Here is a 22,954-nt window from a genome sequence, read left to right as displayed (position 1 = left end):
GTGCCATATAGCCTTATATTTATTTAAATATTAAGTGTATTCAAAAATAAATTGATTGATATTTTTCATTTATCATCCCCCTCCCTTTAAAATATGCATTATTATTAATAGCATTTGCATTTACTTGTATTCCGAAGTGGGTCTCGGCCCAAGAAAGTTTGGGAAGCCCTGGTCTAGGGGAAGTATGAAATAGAGAAATGCTCATTCTTAACTCCCCTCACTTGGTGCTCTTATCTGGTGTGGGCAAGCCCTTGTCATCTTCAGTTACCATGTAGGTTTAATGGTCCTGCTTTAAACATGATGACATTGGCAAGAGGGAGTCTCAATGACCAGTGAAGAGGAGCTGTTTAATGCGACCAATTATCTCATGGGGATAAAAGCCTGTGGAAGCAAGTCAGTATTTCTGTACTTACCTTCTAGGCTAAACACATATTTTATTTATTTTTACGCCCTACGTCACTTCCGGTTTCTGGAACGCAGCCGGAATGCCACGGCACTACTCCGATGAAAGCTGTTCCTTGTAAACTGAAATGTAAGTGACTATATCTTTTACTAAATTCTGGAATTATTACATATTACACCATAAGCTTCCTTTGTCTTCTTATGGCATACCGAAACTATCGTATATGATCTGAACAGGGTACATAGTAGAATCCATACCAAGCCCTCTCCAAACAGTGGAAGGACTCCCGGATGAAGGTATAGTGGGGAGATGAGATTTTAGAAGCAATACCGGGAATTCTCACAGACATCACTTACCTTTGCTAGACCCCAAGGGGTCATCTGGTAAGTGAGCTGGGCATCTGGTGACGGATTCTTCTTTTTCCTCATTTGCACGAAGGAATGCACCTTGCTGAACACAAAGCACGTTTATTAACCTAGATTTGTTTGTTGCACATGGCACTTGCACTTTGAAGATCAAAGGACTTTATATGCATATTTAAAAAATTCTCTGCAATATTTATATGTTTTTTGCACAGTCACTTTATGGTATAACACTTGGGGAAATCCATTTAATTTCAATTTTATTTTAATTTTAATTTATTAATTGTGATTTGTCCTCTTCTTTTTCACAATTCCCAAACACATTGTTGTTTTTTGACTAGCTGCTCAATCCTTTTTATTTATTTATTTTATAATTTTTTTTCACTCATTTAAATACCTAGGCATGGTCACGTGAGTAATAATAATTACTCACACCTTTTTGATCTAAACACATATTTAACCCTTAAATGGGGGGGATTAGCTTAGCTCATAGGGAAAACTGTGACTTTGATCCATTACACTGCAGGATGGCTTAGGAAGAGTTGTTTGTAATCAAGTCTGAGGGGAAAGGTAAATGGTGCACAATGCAACATTTAAAGCTGTTAAAAAGCCTAAACATTTTTTAACCTTAAAGCGGAGTTCCACTCAAAAGTGTAAGCTCCCCTTATCTGTCTCCTTTGACAGGTACCTGTCCCCAGTTCTGTCGGACCTAGCCACAGCGAGGTCCATCATAAATTCAGCCACCCTCCTCTTTCCCTGCCGCCAGGCCATTCAAAAAGCGCAGTGTGCTTCTCGCATGTGCAGTAGGGAATGGGCCGATGGAAACATCGGCTGGGGTGCTGATATTCCTGGATTCCAGGACAGGTAAGCGCCCTAATATTAAAACAGCTACAGTATGTGTAGCTGCTGACTTAAAATGTTTCAATTAGGGGTCTAGAACACTGCTTTAATGCATTCCAAATAATGTTTAGGCATCAGTATCCTCCCCCTCCTTTTACTTACCTGAGCCCTCATTCAATCCAGCACTGTACACGTCTGCAGCTCTTCGCTCCCCTCACTTCCTGGTCTCACTGGCTTTGCTGAGGCAGCGGGAGCCATGAGCCATTGGCTCCTGATGCTGTCAGTAAAAGCCAGTGATGGGGGGGGAGCAGAAGAGAGTCCCGCTGTCTGTGTCAATAGATGCAGACAGTAAGATTTGGGAGCACTCCTGCACAAGGGTGTGGAAGAGGAGAGGAGCCCGGAGCATTGGCGAGGGTCCCAGGAAAAGGAGGTTCAGAGCTTCTATTGTACAGAGCAGGTAGTTATAAACCTGTTTGTTATAAAAAAATAAATAAAATAACACTTACAAGCACTTTAAATCTAATTTTGCCTGAAGTTTGGCTTTAACCAGCAGAGCGAGCTTCATATTTGGATTAGAACAAAAACCATGAATTTAACGCAATGAAACACTATGTAGGACTGCAAAGCAGTAATTTAACCCAATATACTGTAGCTGCCCCTTTGTTCACATTATACATAGAAATAAAGCTTTTTTTTTTTTTTTTTAAACATTACCACATATTTATAACACTGTTTACATTGAGTTGATCTTTTACTTGTACATCTAAAAAAATCATTGAAAAGACCATTCATTCCTGTTAATAAAAGCACTGCCTACAAATGTGGCATTGACATGACTTGAATGCAATAATAAATGTCCTGTGCTGTCAGATTCCTTCAGGCTTTTGATTCAGTCTTTTGAATTATAGGATCATGAAAAAAATGAAGTATTTTTCAGGCTTGTAAATATGTGACAAATGATGGCAGAAGAAGCACTATTAATTTTAATCACAGCACCCCAATGTTTCATAGTCACAGCACTGAGCCAGCCTTATAAAAGATTTGTATGAAAAAAACCAACACTGTGCGGACTGCTCTTATATTTACATTAATCATCAATCCCTGTGTGGCCTTTCTTCACACATAGGGGCTTTGGCTTTAAGAATAACTAACCTTTTTTGGGCCAAACATTAAAATGGATAAATATTTGCAAGTCTTTACAAAGAGGAGCACAGTGAGATCTAATGTTATAGGCCAGTGCCACGTTCAATGGAAGGGTTACTTGATTTATAAAAATGGAATTGAGCCTAATTTACAGTATTGATGTAGATGAGCTCTTAGAGAAACATTTGATTAGCACACAATTCAAATCTATCACTAAAACATGTAGACAGGTATACCTAAATAAACAATGGAGCAAACAGACATTTTTACTTAGGTATTGTACATAAGCCTTCACTCTAGTGTATAAATCAAGTATTCTTTGAGGTTCCCTTCGAACTTATAAGCACGCTTGTGTACACATGAAAAGCTAGGCTCACTTTAGGCTACGTTCACATGTGGGCTTAGCGGATCGCGGGCTGAATCACCGCGATCCGGAAATCATTGCAAATTGCGGGACGCCTGTGCGATGCCCATGATTTGCAATGGCACCCCAAATGCTTTGCGATGTTGCCACGATTTCCGCCTGCCGAATCGCAGTAACATCGCGCAAACAGAATCTTGGGACGCATGATGCCCAAAAAAGGTACAAGAGCTTCTTTTGTGCGTCATGCGTCCCGCGATTCTGTTTGCGCGATGTTACCGTGATTTGGCAGGCGGAAATCGCGGCAACATCGCACAGTGTTTGGGGTGCCATTGCAAATCACGGGCATCGCACAGGCATCCCGCGATTTGCAATGATTTCCGGATCGCGGACATAATCGCGGTGATTCTGCCCGCGATCCGCTACGCCCACATGTGAACGTAGCCTTAAACAAAGAAAAAATAATAATAATAATGATAATAATAATAATAATAACTGCACATGTTTTTTTGCAGGAAAAAAATGTATTTGTTTTTTAGTGGATGGAGGCTGCAATGTAAGGCCCCAGTAAATGCCAAATCTAGCTTTCTGCCTGTACCACCATTAAGGCTGTCAGTTGGAGAGCTGGAGGACGATTCAACAGACTACAAATGCACAGATTATTACACTTGTAGTCCATTAAGAACTACAAGTCGGTCTGCTGCAGGGAAGAAGGGACTTGTAGTTCATTCATTCACAGATTCCTGTGAATGAGTAATGCGGCTGTGCAGGTGGAACCCCACACAGCCATGGTGATTTTAAATGGGACAGTGGCTCTAGGGGAGAAGAACCCCTTCCCCCCTTTTCATGTTTTGAGGATCATTAAGGGCTCATTTAAAGTAAATGTTCTGCCTTAATAACACATAGGGGTTGACTAACTAAAGGCAAATGTTTAATTTGTAAAAGAACTCATGATGTATAACATGTCTATCTTTGTTGTTCCCATTGTTATTTGTTCCGTTTCGAAAGTAATAGGATGCTTGCTGTAGAGAAATATCCCTTTTTGAGGTGTCGTCATATCAAATAACTAGAAATTAACTAAATTGCCCGTTTTCAGTTTGAGAACAGTTTTGCAAAAAGTTTAAAGTCTGCAAATTTTGCTGCAATGCCTTTTGAAGTCTGTGGATAGTGAATGTTGTTTTACAATTTGTTTGGCTAATAAGCAAGGTTCTATGTAAAACAAAAGGCATGGGTAGATGGGATCTGCCATTGGGACAAGTACCAACAGCAAAATTAAGAGAAAAAAACAAGAAAAAAACAAAACTGTATCTCTCTACATAGAATTGCTAGGTCTAACTAGCAGGTCCGATACACACTGACAATATTTTTCTGTGAGCCCACCCCTTTGTAGAAAGAGGGGCTCAACCATTTGTTGTTTCTTTTAATAAAACCCCTAAAAAATCACCTCCACTCGGCTTCTCATTGGATATCCGGCGCTCCTTCCACCTACTCTTTCTTAATAGGCTTAGATATCTATTTCCTCAAATGATTGACCCTTGTGACTCGGCTAACGGGAGCAACAACTATGCACTGCTTGATAGGTTGTTTCCTATTTATTGTGACAAGCTTTAATTTTTGTGGCCTAAAGTTTGCAATGTAGGATATTTACAAATCCCGGGAATTAGGTAGCAGTGAACGCACACCTCATTCCTACTAGTAATTTTGGGTCAGACCCCTTTTCAAACCAAAATCCTAATTTCCTTTAGAAATATTTAAAGTTAAACTCAAAAAAAAAAAAATTAAAACAATGTTTGCAGTTGGGCACTCTCCCACACTGCAAGGGTTACATTTTGACTAGGTTACCATTATTTTCCTTCCTTACGCCTCACTCTCCTGGTAGCTGGCACTCTCCTCTTACCTCCAATGCTCATTGTTGTGGTTGGGCCCTCAGTTTCCCCACTTACAATGCAGAACGGCTGTGATGTACATGATGATTTTAAAGTACAACTGACAGATGGGGGACCGAAGAGAAGCCACTTTATGGGGCACAGTCGCATGGAGAGGCGGAAGCTTGCAGAAGTAATTAATAAGGAAAGAAAAATAAATTTAAAAATATGGATTGCACCATCAATAGGAATGCCACACATCAAAATGCAAAATCTTCCTTTATTAAGATTGCAGGAAAAGTTATATTCTGACATGTTTTGGGCCAGACAAAGACTTGTGGAGTGTGGAGCTTGATCTCACCTGGAGGGGCATGTGAAATATTTTACACTTAAAAAACATGTAACCCTTGCAGCGCGGGGGTACCTCACTGGGTAGGTTTTTTTTTTCCTGGAGTTCAGCTTTAAGATGGTACTCATTACTGGTCTTGTATCCAAATGCATGCTCGGGTTCTGAAGTATTTATTGGAACAAAAGATAAGTCCAAAGTGTGCAGAATGCCATGTGGACACTGGAAGCATAGCAAACAATACAATCACATGGCATTATATTGCATAAAAAGATAGGTAAATGTAATTAGCCCCCTAAAACCCATGATACCAGTGAGGAAAGCGTGATCTTCACTGGCATCATAAGTTAAATGACATAATAAACACCATTACATTTTTTTAAAATCCATATTATTTACAATATCTGATATTCTAGGTTCAAACCCTGTCTTCATTAAAAAAAAAAAAAAAAAAAATTATAAAGATTACAGACTAAGCAAATGTACGATGAGAGTAATATTTCTTAGGGTCTGTATTAGAAATTGATATAAAAATACCGCATACGGTTCTCTCTGAGTGAGAGCCACAAAGCCAATGAGGTCATAGATAACCATGGGAAAAAATAATATAGTCATAATGCAATGCAAACTTCAGTAAAGGCACAGCAAGTAAAATAAGCCCATTGGGAGGTAGATCTGTGGTCTTCATAAAAATCAAATCCCTTAAACTAGAATAATAATTGCATTGTTTCATATATGTGTAATGACCAGGTTCCCAGGCAACTGAACACGCTTTGCACAAACCCACTACCAACTTGAGCGTCTAAAATCGATGCTTCCCTACACAGGAACTCACAGACACTAGTGTTTTCAACAATAGAAATATTTACTGTTGCAAATTGTTTCTTCACAGAAATTACAGCAATGACTGGGTAAAAAAACTATTGGATCAAGCATGCAAAAAAGTACAACAGAATATACTACTTCAGTGTCAAACTCCAATAAAACTGTACAGCTTTGAAGAAATGCGCAATGCTTATCTATCAGATAACAGTCTGAGAAACGTTTAGACACACACAGCTGGAGTATGATGATCCCAAAGATTTGTAGACACACTTTTTTCAAGACATTCTTCGCTGCTATGTTTAGGTACAGCACATGTGGATGGAGGTGTGTAGCCCTATCTATGCATCCAATTGTATTCCTTAATAATACTGCATTATGGTTGCATCAACCAAAGGCTGAGATGGGCAAGAAGGCCACATTGAAGGGAGATCCTCCAGAAAACCCAAACTGATTTACAACAGCTTCACTGCACTTATACACCACTCTCATCTCTGACCAAATATTTTTATACCATACAGTACTTATCTCCTAGTTGGAGGGCAGGACCTGAATTTGGAAAATTCTGCCTTTTTTTTCTGCATGCTTTCCATTGTGGGTATAGGAGGGCAGGTGGCCCACTCAATTACACAAAATGATATATGCAGACCATTATAGCAAATGTTAAGCAGAAGTGCAGACCTTCAAAATCACAGAAATTCAGAACTGCTAAACAGAAATACAACAGCTGCTGCTTCCAAGTGTGCATTGAATACATAAATTAGAATATTTCCAGAAAAAAAATGTGTAAGCTCCATTTTCACTAGTGAGCCTTGTCATGTGACTTGCGGCACGTAACACATTGAAACTCATTTATTTCAATGCCATAATTTTCAATCTATGCAACTAAAGTCAAAGTGTCTTCAAAAGAAGATTCCTGCACTACTTTGATGCCACTTTCTTGTGACTTGATTGCCACAAAGTGTAAAAGGTCGCATTTAAAGTGTTCGTAACTAGGGTTGAGCGGACACCTAGATGTCCGTGTTCGACGGGTTCGGCCGAACTTTAAAAAAAAGTCCGGGTCCGTGTCCCGGACTTTTACCGAACTTTTCCCGGACACCGAACCCCATTGAAGTCAATGGGGACCCGAACTTTAACCGCTTCCATACAGAGCAGTTAGACACCCTTCCTGCCCAGACCAATTTTCAGCTTTCAGCACTCTCACACTTTGAATGACAATTGCTCAGTCATGCTACACTATAACCAAACAAAATTTTTATCATTTTTTTCACACAAATAGAGCTTTCTTTTGGTGGTATTTGATCACAACTGGGGTTTTTTTTTTTCGTGATATATGCAAAAAAAGAGCAAAAATTTTGAAAAAAAAACACTTTTTTTTAGTTTCAATTATGAAATTTTGCAAAAAATAAATTTTTCTTCATACATTCGGGCCAAAATGTATACTGCTACATGTCTCTGGTAAAATTAACCCAAATTAGTGTATATTATTTAGTCTGTGTGAAAGTTATTGAGTCTAGAAGCTATGGTACCAATTACTGAAAATTGATCACACCAGATGTACTGACTGCCTATCTCCTTTCTTGAGGCCCTGAAATGTCAGGACAGTACAAATACCGACCAAATGACCCCTTTTTGTAAAGTAGACAGTCCAAGGTATTTAGTAAGAGGCATGGTGAGTTTTTTGAAGTTGTAATTTTTTCCCACAATTCTTGGGAAAATGAAGAAAAAAATTTTTTTTTCTTTTTTTTCCCACAAAGTTGTCAATTTATAAGCTATTTCTAACACATAGCATGTACTCAGCAAAAATTACACCCAAAAATACATTCTGCTACTCCTTCCGAGTATGGCGATACCACATGTGTGAGACTTTTACACAGCCTGGCCACAAAAAGAGACTCCACGTCCAAGAAGCACATTCAGGCGTTCTAGGAGCATAAATACACATAAAACTTTCTTACTACCTATCACACTTTTCAAGGCCCTAGAGCACCAATACAATGGAAAAGTCCACAAAATGACCCCATTTTGGAAAGCAAACACTCCAACGTATATTCTATGAGGCATTATGGGTCGTTTGAACATATCATTTTTTTCCACAGGTTTTTGGAAAATGTGGGAAAAAAATGAAAACTTTTTTTTTTTACACAAAGTTGTCAATTTATAGGATATTCCTAACACATAGCATGTACACAGCAAAAATGACACCCCAAAATACATTCTGCCACTCCTCCTGAGTATGGCAATACCACATGTGTGAGACTTTTTCACAGCCTAGCCATATAGAGGGGCCGAACATCCAAGGAGCATCATCATGCATCCTAGCCACTTGCCTAGGCCTATTTTTGACATTTGGTGTTTACAAGCTAAAATCAGTTGTTTTGCTAGAAAACTGCTTAGAACCCCCAAACATTATATATTTTTTTTTAGCAGAGACCCTAGAGAATAAAATGGAGATTATTGCACTATTTTTTATCACACCGTATTTGCGTAGCGGTCTTCCAAACGGAGTTTTTTTGGAAAAAATTCACTTTTTTTAATTAAAAAATAAGAAACCAGTAAAGTTAGCCCAATTTTTTTCCATAATGTGAAAGATAATGTTACGCCGAGTAAATAGATACCCAACATGTCATGTTTCAAAATTGCGCACGCTCACGGAATGGTGACAAACTTTGGTACTTAAAAATCCCCATAGGCGACAATTTAAAAATTTCTACAGGTTGCCATCTTTGAGTTACAGAGGAGGTCTAGGGCTCAAATTATTCCCCTTGCTCTAACGATCGCGGCGATACCTCACATGTGTGGTTTGAACACCGTTTACATATGTGGGCGGGGTTTCTGTATGCATTCGCTTCTGCGCGCGAGCTAACGGGGACAGGGCGCTTTAATTTTTTTTTTTTTTACTATTTATTTTATTTATTATTTTTTATTTTTACACCGTTTAAAAAAAAAAAAAAAAAATTGATCATTTTTATTTCTATTAAAAGAAATGTAAACATTCCTTGTAATAGAAATAGGCACGACAGGACCTCTTTTTTGTGAGATCTGGGGTCAAAAAGTCCTCAGATCTCACAAGTACACTAAAAGATAGAAAAAAAAAAAAAAAAATAATAATTATAATATAAAATGAAAAAAAAAAAAAAAAGGACCTTTAAACTGGTTGCTAGGCAACAACATTTTCCGTAGCTCCGGTCCTCCAAGACCATAGAGTCAAGTGAGGGCAAGCTTGCCCTCACTCGACATCCTGTCTGTGAGGATTCGGGACCGGATCGTTTTCCCCGCTGCCGGCGGGTCCGGTAAGCGGGGAAAAGGACCGGAACGCGTCGGGAGGGGGCGCCTCTTCCGCCATCCCGGAAGGGTGATCCCACGGCGAATCCGCCGCTGGGACCACCCTTATCGGAAAGCCAACCGTCCACCGTTTAAAAAAATACCAGGGTTATGGCAGCTATCTGCTACCATAACACCGGTATTTAGGTTTAAACGGACGACGTATATAAACCTTTTTGGACTTGGACATGGTGGCTGTATGAAGGGTGACAGGTACTCGGGTACTTTGTTGGGCAGGTGACAGGTACTCTGGTACTGATGAGCAGGTGACAGGTACTCGGGTACTCCGATAGGCAGGTGACAGGCAGGTGATAGGTACTGATGAGTAGTACTCACTGACTGATAGGTGATAGGTGATACTGTACTGATGGGTACTGATGATCAGTACTGATACGTGATAGGTACTGATGAGTACTGATGAGTACTGATGAGCAGGCGGCAAGTACTTGGGTACTTCAGGCGTCAGGTACTCTGATGAGCAGGTGGAAGGTACTCGGGTACTCTGATGGGTAGGTGACAGGTACTCAGGTACTCTGATGACGGGTACTCCGTTGACAGGTACTCAAAGTACCCGAGTACCTGTCATCAGAGTACCCGAGTACCCGTCATCAGAGTACCCGAGTACCTGTCATCAGAGTACCCGAGTACCTGTCATCAGAGTACCCGAGTACCCGTCATCAGAGTACTCGAGTACCCGTCATCAGAGTACCCGAGTACCCGTCATCAGAGTACCCGAGTACCCGTCATCAGAGTACCCGAGTACCCGTCAGAGTACCCGAGTACCTGTCATCAGAGTATCCGTCATCAGAGTACCCGAGTACCTGTCATCAGAGTACCCGAATACCTGTCACCAGCCCATCAGAGTACCCGAGTACCTGTCATCTGAGTACCTGATGACAGGTACTCTGGTACTTTGATGGGCTAGTGACAGGTGCTCTTTATTGGGGGGGGGGGCAATCAGTGTGATTGGGGTGCACTGTACTTGGTAACTAGCTGTTACCACAATCTCCTCCTCACACAGGATCAGTGTGTGAGGAGGAGAACACGGTGACAGCTAGTTACCGTGTTCTCTGTTGACATTTGTGACCGGCTGTGATTGGACACAGCCGGTCACGTGGTAAAGAGCCAATTTCATTGGCTCTTTACCTAGATCGGGGATCGACTCTGTCCGAGGGACGAGCCTCGTCCCCGATCGCTGCTCTGCGCGCCCCCGGGGGCGCGCATTGCAGAGAGAACGAGCGGCTCGTGCTGGAGCCGCTCATGTGATCGGCTGTGATTGACACAGCCGATCACGTGGTAAACAGCCAATTTCTATTGGCTGTTTACCTTGATCAGTGATGGGCTATGTCCGAGGGACGAGCCTCATCCCTGATCGCGCCGCTGCGCGCCGCCGGGGGCGCGCAGTAGCAGCTAGAACGGGCCGACGTCATATGACGGCGGCCCGGATCTAGACAACCACCTTGCCGACGTCATTTTACATGACTCGGTAAGGAAGTGGTTAAGGCACTAAAATGGCTCTAAAACACCAAAGGAAAGGGCTAGAGTGCTGCAAATGGCAGCAAAACGTAATTAAGAGCATGGCAAGTGCTCTGCAAACAAATGTGGATAGGGAAATAACTTAAAACAACAAAAAAAAACAGAAAAATAAAACAATGTTCTTCTTCATCTCTGAAGGACGAGGCCCATATGGAGTAGGAGGGAGGTTGAGGTGGTGGTGGATGTGGCGGTGACATAGGCGTGCGCACAGGGTGTGCTGGGTGTGCCTGGGCACACCCTAATCACCTAGGGCACATAGCATTGCCAGTGAGGAGATGGGAAAGATCTCCCTGGGACCTGCTCTGCTCTATTTCTCCTTGCCTACAGGTACATGGCCCCGATACATTACTCTCCCTGCTGGCAAACACATGCATGTGTATTTCAACTTTGGGGTGCACACCTTAATGCAATAGGCTGCGCACACCTATGGGCGGTGTAGGTGGAAGCGGCGGTGGAGGAGGACCAGGGCCGGATTAACAGCATCATGGGCTTGGTGCTGAGGATTTTGAAGGGCCTTAAGGGCCGTGCCTTGCCATGCACCCAGAGGAGGAAGGGTGCAGCCATGCATGCCTAATTCAACATGGGATGCTGTCTCTAAAGCCCATAAACACATCCATGCATCGCCAACTGTCCCTCCTTGTCCGGCCTTCACGCTGTGTGGGGAGGTTCTGAGGGTGCTGCCTGGGGAAGCGAGCATAGAAGCCAGACTTCTGTGTTTACAAGTGACAGAAGAGCGGTAACAGTGAATATGGCCAACCCAGGGCCTATATAAAAGGTAGGGGCCTGGAGCTGCAGCTCCAATAGCCCCTACATTAATCTGGCCCTGAGGAGGAGGACGAGGTAGCCAACACTGCTTCTTTTCAAAAATTTTAAATGAGGGTACACCCCAAAAGAGTGAGAAAGAGCAAAAATGGAACAATGGGTGGGTAAGGTCGGTATCCATTGCTATTCTGCATAAGGTACGGAAAAGTCCCGTGGGATCCATGCCTGGTTCATTTTAATGAACGTGAGCTTGTCCACATTGTCTCTGGACAGGCGGCTGCGCTTGTCTGTTATAACGCCCCCAGCCGTGCTAAATACCCGTTCAGATAATACACTGGCTGCAGGGCACGCCAGCACCTCCAAGGCGTAAAGGGCAAGCTCAGGCCATGTGCCCAATTTGGAGACCCAGAAGTTGAAGGGGGCAGACCCGTCATTCACTACATGTAGGCGTGTGCACACATACTGCTCCACCATGTTGGTAAAATGCTGCCTCCTGCTAAGACGTTCCATCTGAGCTGCTGGTGCTGCTGTTTGTTGTGGCGTGCTGACAAAGCTTTTCCACATTTCGGCCATGCTAACCCTGCCTTCTGAGGTGCTGGCGGTGCCCTGGTTGCGTTGGCGACCTCCTCCTCCTCCTCCTCTGCCTTGTGCTTCCACTGTGGCCCCGCTGTCAGATGGGAATGCCAGCAGCATGGCGTCTACCAGCGTGCGCTTGTACTCGCGCATCTTGCGATCGCGCTCCAGTGAGTGAATTAAGGACGGTACGTTGTCCTTGTAACGGGGATCCAGCAGCGTGGCCACCCAGTAATCAGCACAAGTTAGAATGTGGGCAACTCGGCGGTCGTTGTGGAGACACTGCAGCATGTAATCGCTCATGTGTGCCAGGCTGCCCAGAGGCGACGAAAGGCTGTCCTCTGTGGGAGGTGTATCGTCCGTGTCCTCTGTATCCCCCCAGCCACGCACCAGTGATGGCCATGAGCTGGCCTGGGTGCCACCCTGCTGTGAACATGGTTCCATCTCCTCCTCCAGCTCCTCCTCCTCCTCATCCTCCTCATCCTCCAGAACTGTGCCCCTGCTGGACAATTGTGTCCCTGGCGTTTGTGTGTGAAGGAACCCACCCTCGGAGCCCCTTGCGAATGACTGCCCTGAAAGCCTTTGAAATGTTACCTCTTCATCCTCCTCCTCCTCCTCCTCATCCTGTGCCACATCCTCTTCCATCATCGCCCAAATTGTTTTTTCAAGGAGGCATAGAAGTGGGATAGTTAAGCTGAGAATGGCGTCATTGCCACTGGCCATGTTGGTGGAGTACCCAAAACAGCGCAACAAGGCACAATATATGCAAATGTCAAATATGCAAACTATGCCGCAATTTAATGTTTTTTACACCAAAAGGGTGTGTATTGAATAGCGGAATAGGATAAAAAACTGTGTATCTCACACGTACAAACACAGACTAGGCCCGATTAAATTTTTTCCTACCCTAAAGGGAGGATGAGGAAGAGGAGTATGGAACATGCAGCACCCTCAAATCTTCAGAAGTATGAGATGAACCCCAAAAACTTGGAAAGGTGGATCTCTCTCACACGTACCAACACAGACTATCCCCCAATTTAACTGATCCCCAAAGGTTTTTGATTAAATAGCGGAATAGAAAATATGATCCAAAAAAAGTGTATGTATATCACACGTACACAACCACACTAGGCCCCAATTACTATTGTTTGTACCCCTAAAAGGCTAGATGAGGAGTAGGGGGGGTATGGAACAGGCAGCACCCTCAAACCTTCAGAAGTATGAGATGAACCCCAACAACTTGGAAAGGTGGATCTCTCTCACACGTACCAACACAGACTATCCCCCAATTTAACTGATCCCCAAAGGTTTTTGATTAAATAGCGGAATAGAAAATATGATCCAAAAAAAGTGTATGTATATCACACGTACACAACCACACTAGGCCCCAATTACTATTGTTTGTACCCCTAAAAGGCTAGATGAGGAGTAGGGGGGGTATGGAACAGGCAGCACCCTCAAACCTTCAGAAGTATGAGATGAACCCCAACAACTTGGAAAGGTGGATCTCTCTCACACGTACCAACACAGACTATCCCCCAATTTAACTGATCCCCAAAGGTTTTTGATTAAATAGCGGAATAGAAAATATGATCCAAAAAAAGTGTATGTATATCACACGTACACAACCACACTGGGCCCCAATTACTATTGTTTGTACCCCTAAAAGGCTAGATGAGGAGTAGGGGGAGTATGGAACAGGCAGCACCCTCAAACCTTCAGAAGTATGAGATGAACCCCAACAACTTGGAAAGGTGGATCTCTCTCACACGTACCAACACAGACTATCCCCCAATTTAACTGATCCCCAAAGGTTTTTGATTAAATAGCGGAATAGAAAATATGATCCAAAAAAAGTGTATGTATATCACACGTACACAACCACACTAGGCCCCAATTACTATTGTTTGTACCCCTAAAAGGCTAGATGAGGAGTAGGGGGGGTATGGAACAGGCAGCACCCTCAAACCTTCAGAAGTATGAGATGAACCCCAACAACTTGGAAAGGTGGATCTCTCTCACACGTACCAACACAGACTATCCCCCAATTTAACTGATCCCCAAAGGTTTTTGATTAAATAGCGGAATAGAAAATATGATCCAAAAAAAGTGTATGTATATCACACGTACACAACCACACTAGGCCCCAATTACTATTGTTTGTACCCCTAAAAGGCTAGATGAGGAGTAGGGGGGGTATGGAACAGGCAGCACCCTCAAATCTTCAGAAGTATGAGATGAACCCCAAAAACTTGGAAAGGTGGATCTCTCTCACACGTACCAACACAGACTATCCCCCAATTTAACTGATCCCCAAAGGTTTTTGATTAAATAGCGGAATAGAAAATATGATCCAAAAAAAGTGTATGTATATCACACGTACACAACCACACTAGGCCCCAATTACTATTGTTTGTACCACTAAAAGGCTAGATGAGGAGTAGGGGGGGTATGGAACAGGCAGCACCCTCAAACCTTCAGAAGTATGAGATGAACCCCAACAACTTGGAAAGGTGGATCTCTCTCACACGTACCAACACAGACTATCCCCCAATTTAACTGATCCCCAAAGGTTTTTGATTAAATAGCGGAATAGAAAATATGATCCAAAAAAAGTGTATGTATATCACACGTACACAACCACACTAGGCCCCAATTACTATTGTTTGTACCCCTAAAAGGCTAGATGAGGAGTAGGGGGGGTATGGAACAGGCAGCACCCTCAAACCTTCAGAAGTATGAGATGAACCCCAACAACTTGGAAAGGTGGATCTCTCTCACACGTACCAACACAGACTATCCCCCAATTTAACTGATCCCCAAAGGTTTTTGATTAAATAGCGGAATAGAAAATATGATCCAAAAAAAGTGTATGTATATCACACGTACACAACCACACTAGGCCCCAATTACTATTGTTTGTACCCCTAAAAGGCTAGGAGTAGGGGGAGTATGGAACAGGCAGCACCCTCAAACCTTCAGAAGTATGAGATGAACCCCAACAACTTGGAAAGGTGGATCTCTCTCACACGTACCAACACAGACTATCCCCCAATTTAACTGATCCCCAAAGGTTTTTGATTAAATAGCGGAATAGAAAATATGATCCAAAAAAAGTGTATGTATATCACACGTACACAACCACACTGGGCCCCAATTACTATTGTTTGTACCCCTAAAAGGCTAGATGAGGAGTAGGGGGAGTATGGAACAGGCAGCACCCTCAAACCTTCAGAAGTATGAGATGAACCCCAACAACTTGGAAAGGTGGATCTCTCTCACACGTACCAACACAGACTATCCCCCAATTTAACTGATCCCCAAAGGTTTTTGATTAAATAGCGGAATAGAAAATATGATCCAAAAAAAGTGTATGTATATCACACGTACACAACCACACTGGGCCCCAATTACTATTGTTTGTACCCCTAAAAGGCTAGATGAGGAGTAGGGGGAGTATGGAACAGGCAGCACCCTCAAACCTTCAGAAGTATGAGATGAACCCCAACAACTTGGAAAGGTGGATCTCTCTCACACGTACCAACACAGACTATCCCCCAATTTAACTGATCCCCAAAGGTTTTTGATTAAATAGCGGAATAGAAAATATGATCCAAAAAAAGTGTATGTATATCACACGTACACAACCACACTAGGCCCCAATTACTATTGTTTGTACCCCTAAAAGGCTAGATGAGGAGTAGGGGGGGTATGGAACAGGCAGCACCCTCAAACCTTCAGAAGTATGAGATGAACCCCAACAACTTGGAAAGGTGGATCTCTCTCACACGTACCAACACAGACTATCCCCCAATTTAACTGATCCCCAAAGGTTTTTGATTAAATAGCGGAATAGAAAATATGATCCAAAAAAAGTGTATGTATATCACACGTACACAACCACACTAGGCCCCAATTACTATTGTTTGTACCCCTAAAAGGCTAGGAGTAGGGGGAGTATGGAACAGGCAGCACCCTCAAACCTTCAGAAGTATGAGATGAACCCCAACAACTTGGAAAGGTGGATCTCTCTCACACGTACCAACACAGACTATCCCCCAATTTAACTGATCCCCAAAGGTTTTTGATTAAATAGCGGAATAGAAAATATGATCCAAAAAAAGTGTATGTATATCACACGTACACAACCACACTAGGCCCCAATTACTATTGTTTGTACCCCTAAAAGGCTAGATGAGGAGTAGGGGGGGTATGGAACAGGCAGCACCCTCAAACCTTCAGAAGTATGAGATGAACCCCAACAACTTGGAAAGGTGGATCTCTCTCACACGTACCAACACAGACTATCCCCCAATTTAACTGATCCCCAAAGGTTTTTGATTAAATAGCGGAATAGAAAATATGATCCAAAAAAAGTGTATGTATATCACACGTACACAACCACACTAGGCCCCAATTACTATTGTTTGTACCCCTAAAAGGCTAGATGAGGAGTAGGGGGGGTATGGAACAGGCAGCACCCTCAAACCTTCAGAAGTATGAGATGAACCCCAACAACTTGGAAAGGTGGATCTCTCTCACACGTACCAACACAGACTATCCCCCAATTTAACTGATCCCCAAAGGTTTTTGATTAAATAGCGGAATAGAAAATATGATCCAAAAAAAGTGTATGTATATCACACGTACACAACCACACTGGGCCCCAATTACTATTGTTTGTACCCCTAAAAGGCTAGATGAGGAGTAGGGGGAGTATGGAACAGGCAGCACCCTCAAACCTTCAGAAGTATGAGATGAACCCCAACAACTTGGAAAGGTGGATCTCTCTCACACGTACCAACACAGACTATCCCCCAATTTAACTGATCCCCAAAGGTTTTTGATTAAATAGCGGAATAGAAAATATGATCCAAAAAAAGTGTATGTATATCACACGTACACAACCACACTAGGCCCCAATTACTATTGTTTGTACCCCTAAAAGGCTAGATGAGGAGTAGGGGGGGTATGGAACAGGCAGCACCCTCAAACCTTCAGAAGTATGAGATGAACCCCAACAACTTGGAAAGGTGGATCTCTCTCACACGTACCAACACAGACTATCCCCCAATTTAACTGATCCCCAAAGGTTTTTGATTAAATAGCGGAATAGAAAATATGATCCAAAAAAAGTGTATGTATATCACACGTACACAACCACACTAGGCCCCAATTACTATTGTTTGTACCCCTAAAAGGCTAGATGAGGAGTAGGGGGGGTATGGAACAGGCAGCACCCTCAAATCTTCAGAAGTATGAGATGAACCCCAAAAACTTGGAAAGGTGGATCTCTCTCACACGTACCAACACAGACTATCCCCCAATTTAACTGATCCCCAAAGGTTTTTGATTAAATAGCGGAATAGAAAATATGATCCAAAAAAAGTGTATGTATATCACACGTACACAACCACACTAGGCCCCAATTACTATTGTTTGTACCCCTAAAAGGCTAGATGAGGAGTAGGGGGGGTATGGAACAGGCAGCACCCTCAAACCTTCAGAAGTATGAGATGAACCCCAACAACTTGGAAAGGTGGATCTCTCTCACACGTACCAACACAGACTATCCCCCAATTTAACTGATCCCCAAAGGTTTTTGATTAAATAGCGGAATAGAAAATATGATCCAAAAAAAGTGTATGTATATCACACGTACACAACCACACTAGGCCCCAATTACTATTGTTTGTACCCCTAAAAGGCTAGATGAGGAGTAGGGGGGGTATGGAACAGGCAGCACCCTCAAACCTTCAGAAGTATGAGATGAACCCCAACAACTTGGAAAGGTGGATCTCTCTCACACGTACCAACACAGACTATCCCCCAATTTAACTGATCCCCAAAGGTTTTTGATTAAATAGCGGAATAGAAAATATGATCCAAAAAAAGTGTATGTATATCACACGTACACAACCACACTGGGCCCCAATTACTATTGTTTGTACCCCTAAAAGGCTAGATGAGGAGTAGGGGGAGTATGGAACAGGCAGCACCCTCAAACCTTCAGAAGTATGAGATGAACCCCAACAACTTGGAAAGGTGGATCTCTCTCACACGTACCAACACAGACTATCCCCCAATTTAACTGATCCCCAAAGGTTTTTGATTAAATAGCGGAATAGAAAATATGATCCAAAAAAAGTGTATGTATATCACACGTACACAACCACACTGGGCCCCAATTACTATTGTTTGTACCCCTAAAAGGCTAGATGAGGAGTAGGGGGAGTATGGAACAGGCAGCACCCTCAAACCTTCAGAAGTATGAGATGAACCCCAACAACTTGGAAAGGTGGATCTCTCTCACACGTACCAACACAGACTATCCCCCAATTTAACTGATCCCCAAAGGTTTTTGATTAAATAGCGGAATAGAAAATATGATCCAAAAAAAGTGTATGTATATCACACGTACACAACCACACTAGGCCCCAATTACTATTGTTTGTACCCCTAAAAGGCTAGATGAGGAGTAGGGGGGGTATGGAACAGGCAGCACCCTCAAACCTTCAGAAGTATGAGATGAACCCCAACAACTTGGAAAGGTGGATCTCTCTCACACGTACCAACACAGACTATCCCCCAATTTAACTGATCCCCAAAGGTTTTTGATTAAATAGCGGAATAGAAAATATGATCCAAAAAAAGTGTATGTATATCACACGTACACAACCACACTAGGCCCCAATTACTATTGTTTGTACCCCTAAAAGGCTAGGAGTAGGGGGAGTATGGAACAGGCAGCACCCTCAAACCTTCAGAAGTATGAGATGAACCCCAACAACTTGGAAAGGTGGATCTCTCTCACACGTACCAACACAGACTATCCCCCAATTTAACTGATCCCCAAAGGTTTTTGATTAAATAGCGGAATAGAAAATATGATCCAAAAAAAGTGTATGTATATCACACGTACACAACCACACTAGGCCCCAATTACTATTGTTTGTACCCCTAAAAGGCTAGATGAGGAGTAGGGGGAGTATGGAACAGGCAGCACCCTCAAATCTTCAGAAGTATGAGATTGTGTTCACTGTACCCCACAAAGATTGAGTTCACTGCACCCCACAATGATTGTGTTCACTGCACCCCACAAAGATTGTGTTCACTGCACCTCACAAAGATTGTGTTCACTGTACCCCCCAAAGATTGTGTTCACTGCACCCCACAAAGATTCTGTTCACTGTACCCCACAAAGATTGTGTTCACTGCACCCTAAAAGGATGTTGTTCACTGCACCCCACAAAGATTGTGTTCACTGCACCCTAAAAGGATGTTGTTCACTGCACCCCAAAAAGATTGTGTTCACTGTACCCCCCCAAAGATTGTGTTCACTGCACCCCACAAAGATTGTGTTCACTGCACCCCAAAAAGATTGTGTTCACTGTACCCCCCAAAGATTGTGTTCACTGCACCCCAAAAAGATTGTGTTCACTGTACCCCCCAAAGATTGTGTTCACTGCACCCCACAAAGATTCTGTTCACTGTACCCCACAAAGATTGTGTTCACTGCACCCCAAAAAGATTGTGTTCACTGTACCCCCCCAAAGATTGTGTTCACTGCACCCCACAAAGATTCTGTTCACTGCACCCCACAAAGGATTTTGTTCACTGCACCCCAAAAAGATTGTGTTCACTGCACCCCAAAAAGGATTTTGATCACTGCACCCCAAAAAGGATGTTGTTCACTGCACCCCAAAAATGATTTTGTTCACTCCACCCCAAAAAGATTGTGTTCACTGCACCCCACAAAGATTGTGTTCACTGCACCCCAAAAAGATTGTGTTCACTGTACCCCCCAAAGATTGTGTTCACTGCACCCCACAAAGATTCTGTTCACTGTACCCCACAAAGATTGTGTTCACTGCACCCCAAAAAGATTGTGTTCACTGCACCCCAAAAAGGATGTTGTTCACTGCACCCCAAAAAGGATGTTGTTCACTCCACCCCAAAAAGATTGTGTTCACTGCACCCCACAAAGATTGTGTTCACTGCACCCCAAAAAGATTGTGTTCACTGCACCCCAAAAATGATTTTGTTCACTGCACCCCAAAAAGGATTTTGTTCACTGCACCCCAAAAAGGATGTTGTTCACTCCACCCCAAAAAGATTGTGTTCACTGCACCCCAAAAAGATTGTGTTCACTGCACCCCACAAAGGATTTTGTTCACTGCACCCCAAAAAGATTGTGTTCACTGCACCCCAAAAAGGATGTTGTTCACTGCACCCCAAAAAGGATTTTGTTCACTGCACCCCAAAAAGATTGTGTTCACTGCACCCCACAAAGGATTTTGTTCACTGCACCCCACAAAGATTGTGTTCACTGCACACCAAAAAGGATTGTGTTCACTGCACCCCAAAAAGATTTTGTTCACTGCACCCCAAAAAGATTGTGTTCACTGCAGCCCAAAAAGATTGTGTTCACTGCAGCCCAAAAAGATTGTGTTCACTGCAGCCCAAAAAGATTGTGTTCACTGCAGCCCAAAAAGATTGTGTTCACTGCAGCTCACACACAGAAAAATGGATGTGGATCACTGACACCTGCCTATCTCCAATCCCACACCACACAGCAATATCGATTGTAGTTTGTAGAACACAGTTTCCCTAAAATTCAGCAGACTCTGTCCCTAACAGGATTGAGAAGAGATCGTAGATCAGGATTGAGTGCAGATTCACCCCACCCCCCACACAGCAATATCGATTGTAGTTTGTAAAAGACACTGACCCTATAATTCAGCAGACTCTATCCCTAAAATGCCTACAACTCGCCCTGCCTAAACACTCCGACCTGTCCCTCAATTCTATCCGGACACAAATGTTTTTTTCCTGCCTATCTTTCCCTAATCAGCAGCCAGCACATTGATGTGTGCTCTGTCCCTTAGCTAAGCAGCAGAATGACGCTGCTGCGCCGGCTGCCTCGAACTTATAAAGACTTGGTCACATGCTTCAGACGGCCAATCACAGCTACTAAGACATTTGCAGGCATGGCTGGGATGGCTTAAGGCACACCAGTTAAACGATTGTTGATTGGCTGTTGAAAGCCCGCCATGAAAAGAGCGCCAAAGCATGCAAAACCCGGAAATAAAACGACCGAACACGGATTTTTACCCGAACATACAGTAAAGTGTCCGTGTCCGTGTTCGGGTAAAAAAAATCCAATTATTCGGTACGAACACGAATAATACAGTCCGTGTTCGCTCAACACTATTCGTAACTCTAAAAAAAAAAAAAAAAAACTGATCCTATTACCTTAAACCTTATCATGAATAACAGCACAGTGATTGTGCTGTGTAATTTTGCCCCTTGTATCATATAAAATACCTGGCTGATCCTGCCTGGTTCTGCCCTTCCCCCCTGTAAACTGACCATGGTTTATCATGACCGCTGAGCACTGACACTGTGGTCAGTTTACATGTCTCAGTCATCCACCTCTCTTCTCTGTCCCCCCCCCCCCCCTCCCTGCCTGTCGGCTGTGTCAGTGTCACTCTGCTCCCAGCCAATTCCCTTCCTGCTGCTAAAAAAACTATGTTATGATCATACATTCCCCTGTGTTAAATAACGACATGTGTTCTACTGCATGTGTTTTATAAAAAATATGCCAGTTTCTACCTTATTTCAGAGCACCTCCCGGCGCTCACGTGACTGCTCGCTGCTCTCCATCTCTCCTCCCCTTCTCCCAGCTGGAACACAGGGGATTTTGTGATCATAACAAAGTGGCTTTTCGAATACTTTAATTCACATTCAAGTTGCACTGCAAAGTCGCACTGGAAATTGCGCGACTTTGAATTCTCACTAGTGAGAATAGAGCCTTAACCACATGCCGACTGCCTGCCACAGTTTTACTGTGGCAGGCTGGCTCAGCTGCGCAAAACGAAATGTTGCAAAGATATGAAGATTGGAGTTAAATATTCACTTCACTGATGGTGTTTTTTTAGATGTGTATGGACTCATCACGTTTAATTTTTCACGTTTAATTACGTTCATATATTACATTTATAGGACTTTTTTTCACATTTTTGTTTTTTCACAAGGTTTTTTTTTTTTTTTAATTTAGCGTTAGCGCAACTTTATTTGTTTTTTATTGTTATTTTGAGGTTGTCTCACATTATAGTTGCTGCTATTCTTGGATGTAAGCGCAGATATTAACTGTTTTACTGATTTGTAATCAATTGTATGATAACTTGTGCATATCATTTGTAGCAACCCCTTTTCTAAATAATGCAAAGGGGGCGAGATATATCCCTGGAAACTACATGCCAGTCAGCCTAACATCAATAGCATGCAAGCTACTGAAGGGGATGATAAGGGACTATATCAAAAATGTTAGTAATCAAAAAATATTATTAGTAGTAATCAGCATGGATTCATGAAGGATCGTTCTTGCCAGACCAATCTATTATTATTCTATAAGGAAGTGAGCTGTCATCTAGATAAAAGAAGGCCTGTGGATGTGGCATATCAGGATTTTGCAAAAGGCATTTGATATAGTTAGGTAAAGAAATAGGTGCACTATTGGTGAAAAAAAAAGCTGCTACCAAAGGTCCAATTATGCAATTGGGATAAATGAATGTGTATAGGTGATCTAGTGCGCAAATAAATGTGACTAATAGA

Source organism: Pelophylax lessonae (genome assembly GCF_965119305.1).
Source record: "Pelophylax lessonae genome assembly, chromosome: 4".
NCBI lineage: Eukaryota > Metazoa > Chordata > Amphibia > Anura > Ranidae > Pelophylax > Pelophylax lessonae.
The sequence above is the reverse complement of the archived record's forward strand: the minus strand, read 5'-3'. Positions refer to the sequence as shown.